At 41.7% G+C, this 23,727-nt stretch overlaps 1 pseudogene; it reads left to right on the forward strand.

The window, feature by feature from the left end:
• The first annotated feature begins 3,412 nt into the window (after positions 1-3,412).
• Positions 3,413-23,727, forward strand: part of LOC124620365 — a 123,523-nt pseudogene continuing 103,208 nt past the window's right edge.

Below are 23,727 nucleotides of genomic sequence, written 5' to 3' on the forward strand. Positions count from 1 at the left end.
CATCTTCTTCTTCTTCTTCTTCTTCTTCTTCTTCTTCTTCTGTTATGTGGATAACACACTTGTCATCTGGCCTCATGGAAGAGACAAACTTCTTGACTTCTTTGTACATCTGAACTCCACACGCCACAAAATCAAATTCACTATGGAGACCAAAGAAGAAGGAAGAATACCATTCCTGGACATCATAGTCAGGAGAATAACGGACAGCACCCTGTGCCACAGTGTGTATCTGACTCTATAAAACACATAAACTCAGTTCTCCCTATGGCACTGTGAATAATTTCAATAACAAAAAGTGAAATGAATGTTGCAGTGGATATTTAATTTCCTCTGTGGCTTTGCATTCAAGATCAGTCTTACCTGAGAGTGCAACATTACATCTTTGGTTAATTTAATTATATGTTCATTAGATTTTGGTTATAAGGCACGTTTTGGTGCCTAATGTTTCATCTCCAAATGCTGGAAACAATCCATGGAGGAAGAGGAGTATGTAAGACATTGGTGGACCAGGTTGGAAGAATCTGTGAATTTCAATACTCTGTAGAAGAGCTCAATCATTTGAAAATAACTTTCAGACCTTGTGGCTATTCTAACAGATATACATAAGGCACTACATTCTAAAATATTTGCATCTGTCACTGAAAAACAAGCAACTAGAGGAAAAGTTCTCTTGCCATTTGTAAAAACTGTCGCAGATCATGACCTCCGAGTGCTATGAAGAGAAGGTATTGACGCAGTGCTTAAACCAAACTGAAGACCACAACAGCAGCCATACTCAAGTAAATTGCTATGCAGTAGTTTCAGTGAATTTGACAATGATGTGGCTGCTTTCATGGTGGCCCAGTCATATTGTGGGGTAGGGAATGCCAGTGACAGGGCTGGAATTGTAGGTGACACATGGATTTTTGGCAAAGCCTTGTATCAATACCTCCTTAATTATTGAGCTGAAAAACTGTAAAAAACATTCATACAGTAAAATCACACAAAAAAATTTCCTATTTCTGCAGGTATTGTGCCTTCTGGTTCTTTTTCATTACAAAAACATATTGATTCATGTTTATAAAGTCACAACTATGTCACTGTGATTTGTGTAACACACATTCTAGAACATGTTCCAGGAATGTCATGAAACAGACAGCTTTAAATACTTACTCTAGCTCATCTTTCAAGACTTGCATGCCAACAACAACACCATCTATCCAATCTGTTTTTATTTTACTTTCATGTAAAGATTTCTCCACAAAGGATATCATCTCCCATGTAGGCAGTGCAAGAGGAAATTCCACACTAACATTTGGGTAATCAAGTGGATTCTGTGTCTTGTCAGAACCAAGTACAATCAACCCAATTTCATCTTTACCACTGGTAAATATCTGGAAACATATTAAATGGTAAAAATAAGTTTTGTTTATAACAAGTTGTATACCAATAAAAACATCACACACAGATACTCTTTATAAAATTATTTAATTGGATAGATAAAAAATCTACTCACCAAGCAGTGGCAGAATACACACATAAAAGACTGTTGTGATAGGCAAGCGTTTGGAGCCAGTGACTCCTTCTTCTGGCTGAAGGGTTGCAGGGGAAGCAAGGAGGGTGAAGGAAAAGGACTGAAGAGGTCTAAGAAAAGGGGTAGATTTTGAGAAAGTTACCCAGAACCGTGGGTCATGGGTGACTTACCGTACAGGATGAGAAGGAAAGACTAATTGTTAGGGACTGCATCGGGCAAGATTCGGAAACCTGAGAGCTTAAAGGTGGAAGACAGGGTAATATGCAAGACAGAGATTACTTCTAAAACTGTACATGAGTTCATAAGAGTGAGAAGCTAAGTGTATTGTATGCAATAGCTGTGGGAGGGGGCAGTGAAAATAGACGATAAAGACAATGACATACGTAAAAAGCTAAAACGGAGTGAAGCAAAGAGTAATTACAGTGAAGAAAAGCTAAGACAGGAGAAATTAACATAAATTATGGCAAGGTGGGTGGTGAGAATCAAGGACACGTTGTAGTGCTAGTTCCCAGATGCGGAGTTCTGAGAAACTGGTGTCTGGCGGAAGAATACAGGTGGCATGTGTGGTGAAACAAGTGCCGAGGTCACGTATGCCATGTTGTAGAGCATGCTCTGCAACAGGATATTGCGAGTTTCCAGTATATACACTATGCCTATGCCCATTTATCCTAACTGATAATTTGGTGGTAGTCATGCAGATGTAGAAAGCTGAACAGTGTTTACATAATAGCTGGTATATGAGATGTGTCATTTCTATTTTTCGCCTGATCCGCAGTTCTGGGTGACTTTTCCAAAATCTACACCTTTTCCTGGAACTCTCCAGGCCTTTTCCTTTACCCTTCTTCCTTCCCCTTCAACGCTTCTGTCTGGAGGAGCCATTGGCTCCGAAAGCTTGCCAATCACAACAGTCTTTTATGTGTATGTTCTGCTGCCGCTTGGTGAGCAGATTTTTTATCTATTCAATTAAATAATTTTATCAATAATTTATTGTTTTTGTTGTTATAGTTACTCATTATAACCTACTTAAAGTACATCACGTACCCTCCTCTCCACAATTCTTCGAACACATAGTTTTGCCTTTTGCAAAAAATCACTGCGTTTCTGTATAACATACTTGGAGTCAAAGTGTCCAACATCTATTACAATTATAAACAGAAGAAAGAAAGTCATTGTATTTATTGGCAGTATTACGCAATCAAATATTTTGAAAGAGTTCCAGTGGTATAAATTTACAAAATCTTACAAATAAATATATACGTTTATTCTTTAAATCAATTCTTAGCAATAACATAATAGTATAAATTGCAGAATCAATATAGCCAATTTTAATGTAATGACTGCAATACATATACAATATAACAGTGGTAAGTTATAACAAATGAGAGAGAGAGAGAGAGAGAGAGAGAGAGAGAGGCATTTAGACAATGTTTCATTACAGTGTGAAACTTATTAGAATTAAAATGAAGCCATAGTGAATTATTACATTCCAAAAATAATAATTATTGTGTTCTTTCACCCCAAAATAATACATTCATTAGGTAATATATACTTTTAATTTCAGAAATTTTTACAGCTCTGAACTTCACTGCTTCGATGAATTTATTACATGTGACAATGAATGAGGGTTGATAACACTGCTTTAGTCATTCAATTGTTCGTCATGTGATATTCGCAATGTTCTTAATAACTTCTTATGTAAAGTTCTATCATCAAAAAGATAATCTACATAAGTTTTAAAAGTTGCGAATCTTTAAACAACAACTTGAAAATGGGTGTATCAGTATTTTGTATACATTCTAGCATTGCTAGATTTACTTTTAAATTTTAAAGTATATGAGCAGATTGAGCGACTTTCCATCCAGAAAATTTACTGTTGGCAAGACCTCACTACAAAGAAAAATGGTCTTTCCGGAGTCAAATGCTGAAAAATTCATAAATACCAGCATTGTAAGTGATACAAACAGGTATTAAGCAACGGGCATAAATATCGTTCTGCTTGATGAGAAAAAAAGTAGGTACATGAAAGAGTAAATTGGGTGCAAGGATTGAACATAAACTGCAAAGGTTAAAAAAAAAAAAAAAGAGGGTCACTGTTCAAGAATTGAGAACTGCCCCCCCTCCCCCCCCCCCCCCCCCATCCTTTTACAGGCTTACTTTCACTTTTCAGATGAGACCATGTCCCCCATATGTGAAGAAAATAGCCAATATGTAAAGAGAATTACAGATAAAGAGTTTTCTAGAATGAGATTTTCCCTCTGCAGCATAGTGTGCACTGATATGAAACTTCCTGGCAGATTAAAACTGTGTGCTGGACCAAGACTCAAACTTGGTGATCGTAACCCCAGACCTGTGTTGCCGTTTTGGGAGGTAGATCTTGTATCTGGAAAGAGGTGATGACAGTTAGGATACTATGGGCGAGCAGCTGCCATCAATTTTTGATGGTGCAGAACCCACAATAGTGGAACTGCTGCCTAGTCCAAAGGCACCTATTACCAGTCTTACCCCACAATAGTGTATCGAATCCAGAAGTAATGTCGAAGCTGATGAAAAGTCATATGAGAGATTCCTGTAATCTAGGTGTGACTGCACCAATGCTGCATACAGCCATATCAAAGTAGAGTGGACCACACCGCTGAGGCATAGAAGAGCATTCAGGTGCGACCTACATGTCTGCTTTAGTTGGCAAAGACGGGGAAGCCATGTCAACTAGGCATCAAAGACCAGTCCTAAAAAACACAATGACAGAAATGCATAACGTAGGTCATGGCAGCCAAAAAATGGATGCTATGAGTGAAAGCCCAGGATTGTGCTTGGTGTATTGCTCCCTGCATTCTGCCTCCAGCAATAGCCATCACGGATGAACAAAAACGATGGGGACACCATATATCATGCAGCTGCCGCCAGATCATTGATAGCCACAAAAAGGAGAGTGACACTCAAAACAGAACCTTGTGCAAGCCCCTTCTCCTGCAGGGGGAGATGCTACAGGAGGCACCAACCTGTACCCAAAAAGTGTGACATGGAAGAAAGTTCTGGATAAAAATCGGGAGTGGGCCATGGAGGCCCCACTCCTTTAAGGTGGCAAGGACATTATGGCACCATGTGGTATCATAAGATATACACGCAGATCAATGAAAACTGCAACAAGGAACTGATGCTGAGCAAAAGCTGTTCAGATAGCACACTTCAAGTGGACTAAATTATCTTCAGTAGAGCGCCCTTGGCGAAAAGCACCCTGGATCGAAGCCAAAAGATCCGGGGATTCAAGGACACAATACAGCCTTCAACTAACCATATGTTCAAGTAACTTGCAGGACACTGAGTAAACAATCTGGACGACAGCTGTCCGTTTGAAGAGGCAATTTATCTGATTTCAAAATTGGAATAACAGCATTTTCTCGCTACTGGGAAGAGAATTCTGCATTGCACCAGGGATGGTTAAAGAAAGGCCAGGTACACTGATGGAAAAATTTGCAACACCAAAAAGTAATTAATGTAGAGTAATGAAATACCAGGAATATATTTGTTGAGACAACGTATGTAAAGTGATTAATGTTGCAGGATCAATGTGAGTGTGAGATAAGCCACTGCAAGACATTGCTGAAGATGCCACTAAGTGAGACAAGTACATAGAGAATTGCAATAGACGGCAAAATCGTCAAAAAAAAGGGCGCCGGAGATGCCCAGTGGGAGACAGGCCATTATAGGGTTTATGGTGATAGCAAAGAGAATGACACTCAGAATGGAACCCTGAGACACACCATTTTCCTGGATAAAGGTGTCCGACAAGGCAGACCCTTCATGCACCACGAAAACTCGGTCTTTTAAAAATGTCTGAAGGAAACAGGGTAGGTGGCCACGGAAGCTCCACATGTGAAGAGTATGGAGGGTACTAGCTCTCTAGCAGGTGTCATAGGCCTTTTCCAAATCGAAAAACACAGCGACAATCTGGGATTTCTGCAGAAAACCATTCATGACATGGGTGGGCAAAATAATGAGACAGTCCACTGCAGAATGCCCTGTTGAAAGCCACACTGTGCATTCATCAAAAATTGTGAGACTCGAGCCACCATATCATCCGGGCGTGAATCATATGTCCCATCACCTTGCGAACACACTGGTAAGAGAGATGGAGTGGTAGCTAGTAGGAAGAGTGTGTGTGTGTGTGTGTTTTTGTGTGTGTGTGTGTGTGTGTGTGTGTGTGTGTGTGTGTGTGTGTGTGTCAGAGAGAGAGAGAGAGCTAATTTCAGCAAGAGCTGGATTTCCATCAAGAAACTGAGTTGAAGTCTGCTGTTGTGGTCTTCATCCAACTACTGCTTTGGTGCATCTCACCAGCCTATTCCAGCCTTTGTAAGCCTCTTCATCTCTGCATAGTATTTCAACCTAAATCCACTTAGAATGGTGAACCACCATTCAGAGAATAACTTTTTAACAACACAGTTTGACTTCTGTAAAGGCTTCTATACTGAGAATCCGACATAATGTCTCACAAATTCAATTCCAGTAGAATTAAATAGTGGAAATTATCCCCTCTGTCATCTTGCCAAAGCCTTTGACTGTTTAGATTAAAAAATTCTGTGAGGGGGAGCAAAAAAAGTATGGCATTAAAAGTCTTCCCCTTGCATGGATTGAGTTGTACTTTAACTACAGAAAATGGAAGGTCACATTAACAAATGATAAGACAGGAATAAGATTAAACTCAAAAAGGGAGAACATAAAATATGGTGTGGCACACAGTGTTTGCTGCCAAGTCCACAAAAATGATTTACTTGGGGCACTGGAGGGCTTTGGAAAAACTCTAATGTTTTGCAGTGTCACAAACTTATTGATGCAAGATCTAAACTCATCCATACCAGAAACATCCAGGAGAATAACAGAACAGGCTTGTACTGATCAACAGATACCAGCTTAATGCCTAAAAACTTGTATTGTGCAGTTCTAAAGAAATAAAAGTGACTTACAGATACAAATATCAAAAGTAGGGATAAATGGGTAACTAGGCTCCCGTGTTCTAAGTTCCTGGAAATGCAGATACCACTCACATGTGAGACCAGCATGTGAGTCAGTTAACCGAGAAGCTCAGTTCTGCCCATTTTGTGCTTAGAAATCTCTTACTGTATCAAACTGGACAAAGGATTGCTAACACACTTTCACTCAGTTTACTCATATGGCATAATCTTCTGAGGTACTTCAGCTAAGCGGAAAAAAATATTTATTCTACATCTTGAAAAAGCTTCTTCAGGGACCCATGGATTCTCACACTTACATGCCTATAGAAGTTATATTCCCTAATGGCATTTGTGATTAATAGCAAGAGTTAGTTTAAGATGAACTCAGCAATTCAGAACTGCAATACTAGAAGCAAAAATAATTTCCATATATAAAAACCTAAAATCAGGGCTGCCACAAGTTTCTCCAAGTGAAATTCCCTGATATTTCTCTGATTCCACAGACACGTTTTAGAATTTTTTCCCGACAAATTTTGAGGTCTCAAGGGGAGGTAAAGACATAAGTCGACAAAAGAATGTATTTGTGATTAATAACAAGAGTTAGTTTAAGATGAACTCAGCAATTCAGAACTGCAATACTAGAAGCAAAAATAATTTCCATATAAAAAAACCTAAAATCAGGGTTGCCACAAGTTTCTCCAAGTGAAGTTCCCTGATATTTCTCTGATTCCACAGACACGTTTTAGAATTTTTCCCCGACAAATTTTGAGGTCTCAAAGGGAGGTAAAGACATAAGTCGACAAAGGAATGTAAGGGCTTTGTATTTCTCCCCCATTTTGTTTTAGGGCGCAAAAACAACTAGGGTCATATGTGTCCATGCCAAAACTGTGAAACACAAAGATGAAATGAGGAGTTAAAAATGATTACATGTCAATGTTTAATGACAGAAGATAGGACAGCTACAAACAGGGACGTGGAGAAAGCTCTATGAAGTACGCAATAGGGAAATGGAGGCCCAGAACTAAAAATTAAATGGCCTTCACTATATTGCTACAACTGATAAAAAGTAAAACACGGTCGACAGCCCACGGATTGTTCACTAAAATGGCCAATGACTCAGATGGCAAACCCAAACGGGAATGTAAACGGTAAAAAAAAAAGGGGATCCCATCAGGAAACGGCAGACAGTTAAAAGTTGGGTGCAATGTGCACAAAGTAGTAGGGGAGCACCACTTAACAAATGGTGATGGCTAAAAAAGCAGTGCCCAATATGCAACCTAGTTAAAATGACCTCCTTGCCGCAGGAGGACTGAGAGGAGGTTGTCCAAGCCACTGGGAGAGGCATAATAACCCAGAGTTTATTCCTATGAATGGAGGACCAGTGGCGATGCCAAAGTGACACCACCTCCTGACAGAAAGCAACAAGAGATCATCAGAGGCAATGCAAGAATTATTGGGCTGAAGTACGAGGAATGCAGCTTTGGCAGCAGTGTCAGCAACCTCTTGGACCGATATGACCTGGAACCCACATAAACATCACAGTGGCTCCATAAAAAGTGAGCAAGTGGAAGCTTTCCTGGAACGGGTGCACTAAGGGATGGACATGTCATAGGCTTTCTCCAAATTGAAAAACAAAGCCAGTCTGGGATTTCCACAGAAAACCATTCATGACATGGGTAAACAAAGTGGGTGATAGCCAGAAGGAAGTTGTTTGTCCTTACCGGGCTTAGGTGTGGGTATGACAGTGGCTTCACGACAGTGGCTGGGAAACATGCCCTCTGCCCAGATCCGGTTGTACGTATTAAGCAAAAAGTGTTTGCCCACAAGAGAAAGGTGCTGCAACTTTTGAAAGTTAACAGTGTCTGGTCCAGGGCGGAGGATTGAGATGAAGTGAGAGCATGATCTAGCTTCCTCATAGTAAAGGCAGCACAGTAACACTCACGATTCTGAGAAGAGAAAGGCATTGTTCGAGTCTTTTCTGCTCATTTCCAATAGAGGTAGGCAGGACGATATTGGGAGGAGCTCAAAATTTCTGCAAAATGGCGACGCAAGGTGTTGGAGATAGCAATAGGGTACACGATGATAGTGTCTGCTACTGTCAGGTCGAAAATTGGGGAATGGATCTTGCTCCCAGAGAACCGTCGGAGGTTGGTGCACACGATGGAAGAGGGGGGTGAAACTGTTAAAAGAACTAGTGAATGAAGTTCAGCTGCCTTTTTGGTTATCCCGAAGAATGCGAATTGCATTGCAGCTGGCTTCAGTCCACCAAAGGACTGGGACACAGCATGGTAAAGAGGAAGTGTGAGGAATGGAATGTTCTGCGATGGTAAGGATAATGTTTGTAAGAAATTCCACCTGGTCATGACAACTGCGGAAATCGTGTTCATTGAAGGTCACCAGGGAGGAGTAAAGTCTCCAGTCAGCCTTAGTGAGCTGCCATTTCGATGTGCACGGAGGTGGGGTAGGAGTTAGCAAATGGATAGCACACAGGAAATGGTCGCTCGAGTAGGTGTCAGAAAGAATGGACCGTTCAAGATTATGTGCAGGACGGGCAGTGAAGAAGGAAAGGTCCAAATGGGAATAGGTGTGTGACGAGTCTGAAAGCAACATGGGTGCTTCTGTGCTAAAGAAGAAAAAGTTAAGTTGATTAAGAATGGCAGCGAAGAGGGCACCTCTCGGATAGGTTCTGGAAGAGCCCCAAATGTGATGGTGTGCATTAAAGTCCCCAAGCAGCAGAAATCGGCGAGGAAGCTGTCCAATAAGCTGGAGGAAGTCGAACCTGGTGACATCGAATGACAGAGGGATGTAAATGGTAGAAAGGGAAATGCTCAAGTGAGGAAGGAAAAGACAAACTGCAACAGCTTGATGACAGGTAGTCAGGGAGATGGATGGGTTGACTATGAATGTCATCCCATAAGAGCAGCATGAGTCCCCCATGAGACAGAATTCCAACCTCGAGCAGAAGGTCAAAACAGACCAGGAAGAAATGTGAAAGCTCAAAGCAGTCGTGAGGATGAATTTTGTTTCCTGAAGACAGAGTACAAATAGAAGCTGCGATTCTAAAAGCAGTCATAAATCCTCTTTGTTGGATCAAAGGCTGCAAAAGTTCCATTGGAGGACAGTCACGATGAGGACAATAGGAAGGGGTGTCACCTCGGCAGCTGCCGAGTGCCAGTCTGCGAAAACTCGCTGCTACAGGGCACAGAGGCAAGAGGATCCTGCTCCATGAGGTCCTACAGAAGTGTCGGCTTTCTTCTGCTGTCGACATGAGGAATCCAGGGCATGTTGTCTGTAGTTCAACAATGCCTAGATGATCAGTACTGCAGTTCGATTACATCTGCGTTATTACACTGTGCCAAGAAGGGCTCTCAACAAGGGTAGTGTCCAGGCATCGTGGAGTGAACCATGGCAATGTTGTTTGGACATGGAGGAGAAGCAGAGAGACAGGAACTGTCAGTGACATACCTTGCTCAGGCCACCCGAGGGCTACTACTGCAGTGGGTGACGCTACCAACGGATTATGGCTCTGAGGAATCCTGACGGCAATGCCGCTGTGTCGAATAATGCTTTTCGTGCAGCCACCTTACATCACATTACGACTCAAACTGTGTGCAATGGGCTGCATTATGTGCAGTTTCACTCCACACATCCATGGCGAGGTCCATCTTTGCAACTGCAACACCGTGCAGCACGGTACAGATGAACCCAATAACAAGCTGAATTGGACTGCTCAGGATTGGCATCACGTTCTCTGCACCAATGAGTCACATATGCCTTCCGACGATTGTCAGAGATGTGTTTGGAGGCAACCCGGTCACGTTGAACTCTTAGACACACTGTCAAATGAGTGAAGCAAGGTGGAGGTTCCCTGCTGTTTTGGGTGGGATTATGGGGGGCTGATGCACACTGTTGGTGGTCATGGTAGGCACCATGACAGCTGTGCTATAAGTGAATACCATCCTTATATTAGAACAAATAAGCCCTCGGTCACAAATATTAAGTCAAAATTGACCAGGTTTCGACGCTACTATGAGTGTCGTCTTCAGAATTACACTAACTGTTCTAGAACATATTATGTATATAATACATTAATAAAATTAAAGTTTGTACTGACTGGAAAAGATGAAGTACAAACTTTAATTTTATGAATGTATTATATACCTAATATGTTTTAGAACAGTCAGGCTAATTCTGAAGACGACGCTCATAGTAGCATCGAAACCTGGTCAATTTTGACTTAATATTTGTGACCGAGGGCTTATTTGTTCTAATATAATTCTGACACGGGCACTGAACCTTAGCAGCTATGTTCAAAGTTTTATGAATGCCATCCTCCGACCAATAGTGCAGTCATATTGGCAACATATTGGCGAGGCATTCGTCTTTGTGGATGACATTTCGCATCCCCATTGTGCACATCTTGTGAATGACTTCCTTCAAGATAATTACATCACTCGACTAGAGTGGCCAGCGTGTTCTCCAGACATGAACCCTATCGACCATGCCTGGGATAGATTGAAAAGGGCTGTTTATGGGCATGTGACTTGCCAACCACTCTGAGGGATCTACGCCGAATCGCCGTTGAGGAGTGGGACAATCAGGACTGACAGTGCCTTGATGAACTTGTGGATAGTATGGCACGACGAACACAGGCATGCATCAATCCAAGAGGACGTGCTACTGGGTATCAGAGGTACCCGTGTGTACAGCAGTCTGGACCAACACCTCTGAGAGTCTCGCTGTATGGTGGTACAACATGCACTGTGTGGTTTTCATGATCAATAGAGAGGGCGGAAACGATGTTGATCTCTATTGCAAATTTCTGCACAGGTTCAGGAACCGAGGGGATGCAAAACGTTTTTTGATGTGTGTGTGTATGTATGTATGTATGTATGGGATGGGCATCAGTTGTTTGGTAAGTGGTGCTTAGGTGTGTGTGTGTGTGTGTGTGTGTGTGTGTGTGTGTGAGAGAGAGAGAGAGAGAGAGAGAGAGAGAGTGGAGGGGGGGAAACTGTGGTTGGTAAGACCTATTTCCTTTTTGTAATGTAGTGGATTTGTTTACGGTTCATTGAGGTAATTTATGTTTGATTAATTTGGTATTATTTTTTGGGGGTATTTATTTGCTTATATCGGTGGGTTTTATGGAGTGTGGTCTGGTGTTGTTGATTTGTGGCAGTTGGTAGTATTGTGCACCTTGGTTGAGCTATATAGGTCAAGTGAAATTTGCAGTACCAGGTTTTTGTGTCTGGTTTCATGGTATCTCTGGCTATGTTTGAGCCGTATAGACCAAGTGAAAGTTTCAGTGTATGTGTGGGTTTCTAGTATCACTGTCTTCATTGGAGCTGTTTAGTTCAGGCAAAATGTATGATACCAATAGCTGTTATTCGCAGTTTTGGGGTGGGATGATTGTTGAGGGTTTGTTGAGGATTTTGTGTGCATAATTTTTGGTTTGATATTTATTTTGGAATGGTGTCATCATCCTTATTGTTGTGTGTGGTGATTGACACTGCCCAAAACCCCTACTTCGAGCGGTTCCCCCATTAGTTTCACTTTATTTCTGGTGTTAAATATTCCACTTGTTAGGGCCTGTTTATGTTTGTTCATGGGTGTAGTGATAGATGTCGTGGTCTCCATATTGAAAACGCTTGAAATAGGAGTGTCACCATCTTGAAGATGCCACGGGTTAAAGCAAATAAGAGAACAAGAACTTTTGGTAATCCCCTGCTGCCTATGTCTGTAAAATATGCTAACAACAAATTATGGCTAGTGCTACTCTGCTCGAATTGATAATTATGAAATTACTTGTAGATTTGTTATGTCAGGGGTAAAACAGCGATTTTGAAAATATCCACTGCTCGTCCTATACTATTTAGCTGCTATTTTTATATAATACTTCAAACAAAACATTCATGTAATGGGACGCAGACTACTGTCAGCTCTCTATATATGGGTAAAGTCAGGATCTATATAATAGTATTAGTATGCAGAATTTACGTTCTGGAGCCCAGGTATTCTTATAAATTATGGACACCTTGTCTCATGGGGTATTTTTTTACTTCATTTTTAAGGATTTGGGGATTTTTGTTTGCCTGTCCGTCTCTTGTCATACTGTTACACTTTTCTAGCAGAATATAAAGTTGTAATCTGAACCGTACGGAGAGGTGCACAGTCTACATGGAAATATGCCATTGGTACTTGAGGGAACATAGATATATTAATGCTTAAATTCACATCATTGATTTTCCACAATGGTATTTGTTTTATAGTCAGTTATAAACCTCAGACAATTTCTGATGATGTCCAAAAAAGCCAAAATCTGATTCATAACGAACTGTAAAATAAATGACTTTGATCATGCTGAGCACCACAGCTGAGACCAATATTAATGATTATATGTGTTATTACATATTTATCATGTTGCAGTTGGTTTCACTGACTGAACATCTTCAAATTGCCCATTTGTGTCATGACTTTACACATGTAGGCCACCTGAATATGTTTAGTGAACAAATCTGGTCATAACACAATAAATGTGTAATAATACAGCTTAGATGGTTATTAATATGAAATAAATATTATTATGGCACATCAATCATGTGTATTTCCAGGGTTGCCACATGTTCTGGAAATCAGGGAATTTCAAATGTATCAGGGAATTTTGAAAAGAGCACTGGAAAAATCTTGTTTTTGTCTCAGTAGATGAAATGGTTTGTTTACTGAGATGTCATGTGTCATCACTGGCTGGGTGCAGCTGAGTACGTGCGTAACTTCCGTACTCCCTTATTCTTACTGCTTCTCCCCTTTATACCACTCCCCTCGAATTGCAATCAGTACCACCACCACTTCTTGCCACTAGCCTAGCAGCTATCGACAAGAGACAGGGAGGCAGGAGGAGTGGTTATTTGAATCTGATTCTCAGAGATTGTTGACGCAGCAGCCAGAGGTGGTGATCACGTATACATGAGTTGTGTCTGGGTGACTGTCTGAATATCTGTGTGCTCTTGTTTTCTGACAAAGGGTATGGCGGAAGTTTAGTTGTGAGAATGTTATTGTCTTTTTTACATGCCTGGATGTGGCTCAGCAATCATCTTTACCGTGAGTTGCTACTATCCTCATTAGCGTTGATTCTCAGAGTATTTGTGCAACTCACCAGCTACACAACCGGCAGGCCGGAAAGGACAGAAGGAAGACTCCCTTGAAGACTTGCTACATCCCTCCAGCCAATCAACACATGAGTCTCCCTCTGCCAACTGGAAAGGCTCGAAAAAGTCCAACAAAGGCAAATGGTCTTCTGTTTCGCTGACCCAAAGATCCTCTTTGACGGTGTCGCCATGTGATACCTTCTCCTGGCCGGCCACCATTTCGCCAGTGTGCCCCACCAACCTTTCTTGTGCCCTGGATTCCTCATGTCGACAGCAGAAGAAAGCCGACACTTCTGTAGGACCACATGGAGCAGGATCCTCTTGCCTCTGTGCCCTGTAGCAGTGAGTTTTCACAGACTGGCACTCGGCAGCTGCCGAGGTGACACCCCTTCCTATTGTCCTCATCGTGACTGTCCTCCAATGGAACTTTTGCAGCCTTTGATCCAACAAAGAGGATTTATGACTGCTTTTAGAATTGCAGCTTCTACTTGTACTCTGCCTTCAGGAAACAAAATTCATCGTCACGACTGCTTTGAGCTTTCACATTTCTTCCTGGTCTGTTTTGACCTTCCGCTCGAGGTTGGCATTCTGTCTCATGGGGGAGTCATGCTGCTCTTATGGGATGACATTCATAGTCAACCCATCCATCTTCCTGACTACCTGTCATCAAGCTGTTGCAGTTTGTCTATTCCTTCCTCACTTGAGCTTTTCCCTTTCTACCATTTACATCCCTCCGTCATTCGATGTCACCAGGTTCGACTTCCTCCAGCTTATTGGACAGCTTCCTTGCTGATTTCTGCTGCTTGGGGACTTTAATGCACACCATCCCACTTGGGGCTCTTCCAGAACCTATCTGAGAGGTGCCCTCTTCGCTGCCATTCTTAATCAACTTAACCTTTTCTTCTTTAGCACAGAAGCACCCATGTTGCTTTCAGACTCGTCACACACCTATTCCCATTTGGACCTTTCCTTCTTCACTGCCTGTGCTGCACATCATCTTGAACGGTCCGTTCTTTCTGACACCTACTCGAGCGACCATTTCCTGTGTGCTATCCATTTGCTAACTCCTACCCCACCTCCGTGCACATCGAAATGGCAGCTGACCAAGGCTGACTGGAGACTTTACTCCTCCCTGGCGACCTTCAACGAACACGATTTCCGCAGTTGTCATGACCAGGTGGAATTTCTTACAAACATTATCCTTACCGTCGCAGAACATTCCATTCCTCACACTTCCTCTTTACCATGCTGTGTCCCAGTCCTTTGGTGGACTGAAGCCTGCTGTGATGTAATTCGCATTCTTTGGGATAACCAAACAGGCAGCTGAACTTCATTCACTAGTTCTTTTAACAGTTTCACCCCCCTCTTCCATCGTGTGCACCAACCTCCGACGGTTCTCTGGGAGCAAGATCCATTCCCCAATTTTCACCCTGACAGTAGCAGACAATATCATCGTGTACCCTATTGCTATCTCCAACACCTTGGGTCGCCATTTTGCAGAAATTTTGAGCTCCTCCCACTATCATCCTGCCTACCTCTATAGGAGATGAGCAGAGAAGACTCGGGCAATAACATCTCTTCTCAGAATCCTGAGTGTTACTGTGCTGCCTTTACTATGAGGATGCTAGACCACGCTCTCACTTCATCTCAATCCTCCGCCCTGGACCAGACACTGTTAACTTTCAAGTGTTGCAGCACCTTTCTCTTGTGGGCAAGCACTTTTTGCTTAATACATACAACCGGACCTGGGCAGAGGGCATGTTTTCCAGCCACTGTTGTGAAGGCACTGTCATACCCACACCTAAGCCCAGTAAGGACAAACAACTTCCTTCTGGCTATCACCCACTTTGTTTACCCATGTCATGAATGGTTTTCTGTGGAAATCCCAGACTGGCTTTGTTTCTCAATTTGGAGAAAGCCTACGACATTTGTTGGAGGACTGGTATCGTTTGTACTCTCTACACATGTGGCCAACTGCGCCATCTCCTTGAGGAATTTTTAAAAGACGAGTTTTCGATGTACGTATGGGGTCTGCCTCCTCGGACACCTTTATCCAGGAAAATGGTGTACCTCAGGGTTCTGTCCTGAGTGTCGTCGTCTTTGCTGTCGCCATTAACCCTACAATGGCCTGTCTCCTGCCGGGCATCTCCGGCTCTCTTTTTGTTGATAATTTTGCTATCTACTGCTGCTCTTCATGAACCTGTCTCATTGAGTGGTGTCTTCAGCAATGTCTTGATCGTCTTTACTTATGGAGCATGGACAGTGGCTTAAGTTTTTCTACTGACAAAAACATTTGTATGAATTTCTGGCAGCACAGCTGGTTTCTCCCACCAATTTTACATCTTGGGCCTGTTGCTCTTCCATTCATTGAAACTACAAAATTCCTGGGGCTCCTGCTTTATACAAAACTATCTTGGTCCTCCCACTTCATGCTCCCTGCAGCTTTTTCGATGGGTGTGAACCCTTCACCATCTTGGCTTCGTGCGGCAGCCCATCTTCACCTTGACCTTCATTCACTTTCTAAAGACACTGCACCAGGCTCGGTCTATTGCCTTCAGTTTCACGACCTATGCACGGAATTTTGCAGTAGTATCTTTGTGTACACTGATGGCTCTTGGACTGACCATGGTGTCGGGTGTGCCTTCAACGTCAACCAACATTTTTTGGTACTGACGTCCTTCATATTGCTCAGTATTTACAGCAGAGCTCTTCACCCTGTATCAGATCATCGAGTACATCTGCTGACATACTCTTTTCACTGTGTCACTGCTCACACTCTCTTGGCACCCTTCAAAGCCTCTGTGCAGTGTAGACTGTCCATCCCTTAGTGCACCGGTTCCAGGAAAGCTTCCACTTGCTCACTTTTTATGGAGCCACTGTGATGTTTATGTGGGTTCCAGGTCATATCGGTCCAAGAGGTTGCTGACACTGCTGCCAAAGCTGCATTCCTCGTACTTCAGCCCAATAATTCTTGCATTCCCTCTGATGATCTCTTGTTACTTTCTGTCAAGAGGTGGTGTCACTTTGGCATCGCCACTGGTCCTCCATTCATAGGAATAAGCTCTGGGTTATTAAGCCTCTCCCAGTGGCTTGGACAACCTCCTCTCAGTCCTCCTGTGGCGAGGAGGTCATTTTAACTAGGTTGCATATTGGGCACTGCCTTTTTAGCCATCACCATTTGTTAAGTGGTGCTCCCCTACTACTTTGTGCACATTGCACCCAACTTTTAACTGTCTGCCGTTTCCTGAGGGGATGCCCTTTTTTTTTTTAGAGTTTACATTCCCTTTTGGGTTTGCCATCTGAGTTATTGGCCATTTTAGTGAACAACGCGTGGGCTGTCGACTCTGTTTTACTTTTTATCAGTTGTAGCAATATAGTGAAGGCCATTTAATTTTTAGTTCTGGGCCTCCATTTCACTATTGCGTACTTCATAGACCTTTCTCCACATCCCTGTTTCTAGCTGTCCTATCTTCCGTCATTAAACGTTGACATGTAATCATTTTTAACTCCTCTCTTCATCTTTGTGTTTCACAGTTTTGGCATGGACACATATGACCCTAGTTGTTTTTGCGCCCTAAAACAAAATGGGGGAGAAATACAAAGCCCTTACATTCTTTTGTCGACTTATGTCTTTACCTCCCCTTGAGACCTCAAAATTTGTCGGGGAAAAATTCTAAAACGTGTCTGTGGAATCAGAGAAATATCAGGGAATTTCACTTGGAGAAACTTGTGGCAAACCTGATTTTAGGTTTTTATATATGGAAATTATTTTTGCTTCTAGTATTGCAGTTCTGAATTGCTGAGTTCATCTTAAACTAAATCTTGTTATTAATCACATATACCATTAGGGAATATAACTTCTATAGGCATGTAAGTGTGAGAATCCATGGGTCCCTGAAGAAGCTTTTTCAAGATGTAGAATAAATAATTTTTTTCCGCTTAGCTGAAGTACCTCAGAAGGCTAAGCCATATGAGTAAACTGAGTGAAAGTGTGTTAGCAATCCTTTGTCCAGTTTGATACAGTAAGAGATTTCTAAGCACAAACTGGGCGGAACTGAGCTTCTCGGTTAACTGACCCACATGCTGGTCTCACACGTGATTGGTATCTGCATTCCCAGGAACTTAGAACACGGGAGCCTAATTGCCCATTTATCCCTACTTTTGATATTCGTATCTGTAAGTTGCTTTTATTTCTTTAGAACTGCACAATACAAGTTTTTAGGCATTAAGCTGGTACCTGTGGATCTATACAAGCCTGTTCTGTTATTATCCTGGATGTTTCTGGTATGGATGAGTTTAGATCTTGTATCAATAAGTTTGTGACACTGCAAACATTAGAGTTTTTCCAAAGCCCTCCAGTGCCCCAAGTAAATCATTTTTGTGGACTTGGCAGCAAACACTGTGTGCCACACCATATTTTATGTTCTCCCTTTCTGAGTTTAATCTTATTCCTGTCTTATCATTTGTTAATGTGACCTTCCATTTTCTGCAGTTAAAGTACAACTCAATCCATGCAAGGGGAAGACTTTTAATGCCATACTATTTTAGCTTCCCCTCTCAGAATTTTTTAATCTAAACAGTCAAAGGCTTTGGCAAGATGACAGAGGGGATAATTTCCACTATTTAATTCTACTGGAATTGAATTTGTGAGATATTATGTTGGATTCTCAGTATAGAAGCCTTTACAGAAGTCAAACTGTGTTGTTAAAAAGTTATTCTCTGAATGGTGGTTCACCATTCTAAGTGGATTTAGGTTGAAATACTATGCAGAGATGAAGAGGCTTACAAAGGCAGGAATAGGCTGGTGAGTTGCACCAAAACAGTAGTTGGCTGAAGACCACAACAGCAGCTTCAACTCAGTTTATTGATGGAAATCTAGCTCTTGCCGAAATTAGCTCTCTCTCTCTCTCTCTCTCTCTCTCTCTCTCTCTCTGACACACACACACACACACACACACACACACACACACACACACACACACACTTCCTTCTAGCTACCACTCCATCTCTCTTACCAGTGTGTTCTCAAGGTGATGGGACATATGATTCATGCCCGGATGATATGGTGGCTCGAGTCTCACAACTTTTTATGAATGCACAGTGTGGCTTTCAACACGGCATTCTGCAGTGGACCATCTCATTATTTTGCCCACCCATGTCATGAATGGTTTTCTGCAGATATCCCAGATTGTCGCTGTGTTTTTCGATTTGGAGAAGGCCTATGACACCTGCTAGAGAGCTAGTAACGTCCATACTCTTCACATGTGGGGCTTCCATGGCCACCTACCATGTTTCCTTCAGACATTTTGAAAAGACCGAGTTTTCGAGGTGCATGAAGGGTCTGCCTTGTCGGACACCTTTATCCAGGAAAATGGTGTGTCTCAGGGTTCCATTCTGAGTGTCATTCTCTTTGCTATCACCATAAACCCCATAATGGCCTGTCTCCCACTGGGCATCTCCGGCTCTCTTTTTTTTTGACGATTTTGCCTTCTATTGCAATTCTCTATGAACCTGTCTCACTTAGTGGCATCTTCAGCAATGTCTTGATTGTCTTTACTCGTGGAGCATCAACAATGGCTTTCGCTTTTCCACTGACAAAACTGTCTGTATGAATCCCACGAACGCTGACTGCAAATTTGTATGTCCGTCTGGTTATTTGACCTGTTGTGCTGCCATTCACAAACAGCATTCCAGGAGGTGTTTTCCTACAGGATAACACTTGCTCACATACTGCTGTTGTAAGCCAACATGCTATAGTGTGTCAACATATTGCCTTGGCTTGCTCGATAACCAGCTCTACCTCCCATCAAGCACGTATTGGACATCATCTGATGACAGCTTCAACCCATCCACAAACATCATTAACTGTCCTTATATTGGCCAACCAAGTGCAACAGGCATGGAACTCCATCCCACAAACTGACACATGACACGTGTACAATAGCGTACCAGCATTTGCATTTACATTTGCAGTGGCTTGTCTCACACTCCCATTGATCCTGCAACGTTAATCACTTTACATACGTTGTCTCAACAAATATATTCCTGGTATTTCATTACTCTACATTAATTATTTTTTGGTGTTGCAAATTTTTCCGTCAGTGTACCTGGCCTTTCTTTAACCATCCCTGGCGCAATGCAGAATTCTCTTCCCAGTAGCGAGAAAATGCCGTTATTCCAATTTTGAAATCACATGAATTGCCTCTTCAAATGGACAGCTGTAGTCCAGATTGTTTACTCAGTGTCCTGCAAGTTACTTGAACATATGGTTAGTTGAAGGCTGTATTGTGTCCTTGAATCCCCGGATCTTTTGGCTTCGATCCAGGGTGCTTTTCGCCAAGGGCGCTCTACTGAAGATAATTTAGTCCACTTGAAGTGTGCTATCTGAACAGCTTTTGCTCAGCATCAGTTCCTTGTTGCAGTTTTCATTGATCTGCGTGTATATCTTATGATACCACATGGTGCCATAATGTCCTTGCCACCTTAAAGGAGTGGGGCCTCCATGGCCCACTCCTGATTTTTATCCAGAACTTTCTTCCATGTCACACTTTTTGGGTACAGGTTGGTGCCTCCTGTAGCATCCCCCCCCCTGCAGGAGAAGGGGCTTGCACAAGGTTCTGTTTTGAGTGTCACTCTCCTTTTTGTGGCTATCAATGATCTGGCGGCAGCTGCATGACATATTTTGTCCCCATCATTTTTGTTCGTCCGCGACGGCTATTGCTGGAGGCAGAATGCAGGGAGTAATACACCAAGCACAATCCTGGGCTTTCACTCATAGCATCCCTTTTTTGGCTGCCATGACCTACGTTATGCATTTCTGTCATTGTGTTTTTTAGGACTGGTCTTTGATGCCTAGTTGACATGGCTTCCCCGTCTTTGCCAACTAAAGCAGACATGTAGGTCGCACCTGAATGCTCTTCTATGCCTCAGCGGTGTGGTCCACTCTACTTTGATATGGCTGTATGCAGCATTGGTGCAGTCACACCTAGATTACAGGAATCTCTCATATGACTTTTTATCAGCTTCGACATTACGTCTGGATTCGATACACTATTGTGGGGTAAGACTGGTAACAGGTGCCTTTGGACTAGGCAGCAGTTCCACTATTGTGGGTTCTGCACCATCAAAAATTGATGGCAGCTGCTCACCCATAGTACCCTAACTGTCATCTCCTCTTTCCAGATATGAGATCTACCTCCCAAAACGGCAACACAGGTCTGGGGCTACGATCACCAAGTTTGAGTCTTGGTCAAGCACACAGTTTTAATCTGCCAGTAAGTTTCATATCAGTGCACACTATGCTGCAGAGTGAAAATCTCATTCTAGAAAACTCTTTATCTGTAATTCTCTTTACATATTGGCTATTTTCTTCACATATGGGGGACATGGTCTCATCTGAAATGTGAAACAAGCCTGTAAAAGAAAGGTGGGGGGGGGGGGGGGGGGGGGCAGTTCTCAATTCTTGAGCAGTGACCCTCATGTTTTTTTTTTGTGCAATTTGGGTTAGTTTATGTTCAATCCTTGCTCCCAATTTACTCTTTCATCTACCTACTTTTTTTCTCGTCAAGCAGAATGATATTTATGCCCGGTGCTTAATACCTGTTTGTATCACTTACAATGCTGGTATTTATGAATTTTTCAGCATTTGACTCCGGAAAGACCATTTTTCTTTGTAGTGTGGTCTTGCCAACAGCAAATTTTCTGGATGGAAAGTCGCTCAATCTGCTCATATACTTTAAAATTTAAAAGTAAATCTAGCAATGCTAGAATGTATACAAAATACTGATATACCCATTTTCAAGTTGTTGTTTAAAGATTCGCGACTTTTAAAACTTACGTAGATTATCTTTTTGATGATAGAACTTTACATAAGAAGTTATTAAGAACATTGCGAATATCACGTGACGAACAATTGAATGACTAAATCAGTGTTATCAACCCTCATTCATTGACACATGTAATAAATTCATCGAAGCAGTGAAGTTCAGAGCTGTAAAAATTTCTGAAATTAAAAGTATACATTGCCTAATGAATGTATTATTTTGGGGTGAAAGAACACAATAATTATTAGTTTTGGAATGTAATAATTCACTATGGCTTCATTTTAATTCTAATAAGTTTCACACTGTAATGAAACATTGTCTAAATGCCTCTCTTTCTCTCTCTCTCTCTCTCTCTCTCTCTCTCTCTCTCTCTCTCTCTCTCATTTGTTATAACTTACCGCTGTTATATTGTATTTGTATTGCAGTCATTACATTAAAATTGGCTATATTGATTCTGCAATTTATACTATTATGTTATTGCTAAGAATTGATTTAAAGAATAAACATATATATTTATTTGTAAGATTTTGTAAATTTATACCACTGGAACTCTTTCAAAATATTTGATTGCGTAATACTGCCAATAAATACAATGACTTTCTTTCTTCTGTTTATAATTGTAATAGATGTTGGACACTTTGACTCCAAGTATGTTATACAGAAACGCAGTGATTTTTTGCAAAAGGCAAAACTATGTGTTCGAAGAATTGTGGAGAGGAGGGTACGTGATGTATTTTAAGTAGGTTATAAAGAGTAACTATAACAACAAAAACAATAAATTATTTGTGATTGGCAAGCTTTCGGAGCCAGTGGCTCCTCCAGACAGAAGCGTTGAAGGGGAAGGAAGAAGGGTAAAGGAAAAGGCCTGGAGAGTTCCAGGAAGAGGTGTAGATTTTGGAAAAGTCACCCAGAACTTCGGATTAGGCGAAAAATAGAAACGACACATGTCATATACCAGCTATTATGTAAAAACTGTTCAGCTTTCTACATCTGCATGACTACCACCAAATTATCAGTTAGGATAAGTGGGCATAGGCATAGTGTATATACTGGAAACTCACAATATCCTGTTGCAGAGCATGCTCTACAACATGGCATACGTGACCTCGGCACTTGTTTCACCACACATGCCACCTGGATTCTTCCGCCAGACACCAGTTTCTCAGAACTCCGCAGGTGGGAACTAGCACTACAACGTGTCCTTGGTTCTCACCACCCACCTTGCCTTAATTTACGTTAATTTCTCCTGTCTCAGCTTTTCTTCACTGTAATTACTCTTTGCTTCACTCCGTTTTAGCTTTCTACATCTTTCATTGTCTTTCCCGTCTATTTTCACTGCCCCCTCCCACAACTGTTGCATACAATACACTTACCTTCTCACTCTTATTAACCATACACAGTTTTAGTAGTAATCTCTGTCTTGCATATTACCCTGTCTTCCACCTTTAAGCTCTCAGGTTTCCGAATCTTGCCCGATGCAGTCCCCAACAATTAGTCTTTCCTTCTCATCCTGTACGGTAAGTCACCCATGACCCATGGTTCTGGGTGACTTTCCCAAAATCTACCCCTTTTCTTAGACCTCTTCAGTCCTTTTCCTTCATCCTTCTTGCTTCCCCTGCAACCCTTCAGCCTGAAGAAGGAGTCACTGGCTCCAAACGCTTGCCTATCACAACAGTCTTTTATGTGTGTGTTCTGCCACTGCTTGGTGAGTAGATTTTTTATCTATCCAATTAAATAATTTTATAAAGAGTATCTGTGTGTGATGTTTTTATTGGTATACAACTTGTTATAAACAAAACTTATTTTTACCATTTAATATGTTTCCAGATATTTACCAGTGGTAAAGATGAAATTGGGTTGATTGTACTTGGTTCTGACAAGACACAGAATCCACTTGATTACCCAAATGTTAGTGTGGAATTTCCTCTTGCACTACCTACATGGCAGATGATATCCTTTGTGGAGAAATCTTTTCATGAAAGTGAAATAAAAAGAGATTGGATAGATGGTGTTGTTGTTGGCATGCAAGTCTTGAAAGATGAGCTAGAGTAATTATTTTAAGCTGTCTGTTTCATGACATTCCTGGAACATGTTCCAGAATGTGTGTTACACAAATCACAGTGACATAGTTGTGACTTTATAAACTTGAATCAATATGTTTTTGTAATGAAAAAGAAACAGAAGGCACAATACCTGCAGAAATAGGAAATTTTTTTGTGTGATTTTACTGCATGAATGTTTTTTACAGTTTTTCAGCTCAATAATTAAGGAGGTATTGATACAAGGCTTTGCCAAAAACC

The sequence above is a fragment of the Schistocerca americana genome, chromosome 6 (genome assembly GCF_021461395.2).
Source record: "Schistocerca americana isolate TAMUIC-IGC-003095 chromosome 6, iqSchAmer2.1, whole genome shotgun sequence".
NCBI classification, from domain to species: domain Eukaryota; kingdom Metazoa; phylum Arthropoda; class Insecta; order Orthoptera; family Acrididae; genus Schistocerca; species Schistocerca americana.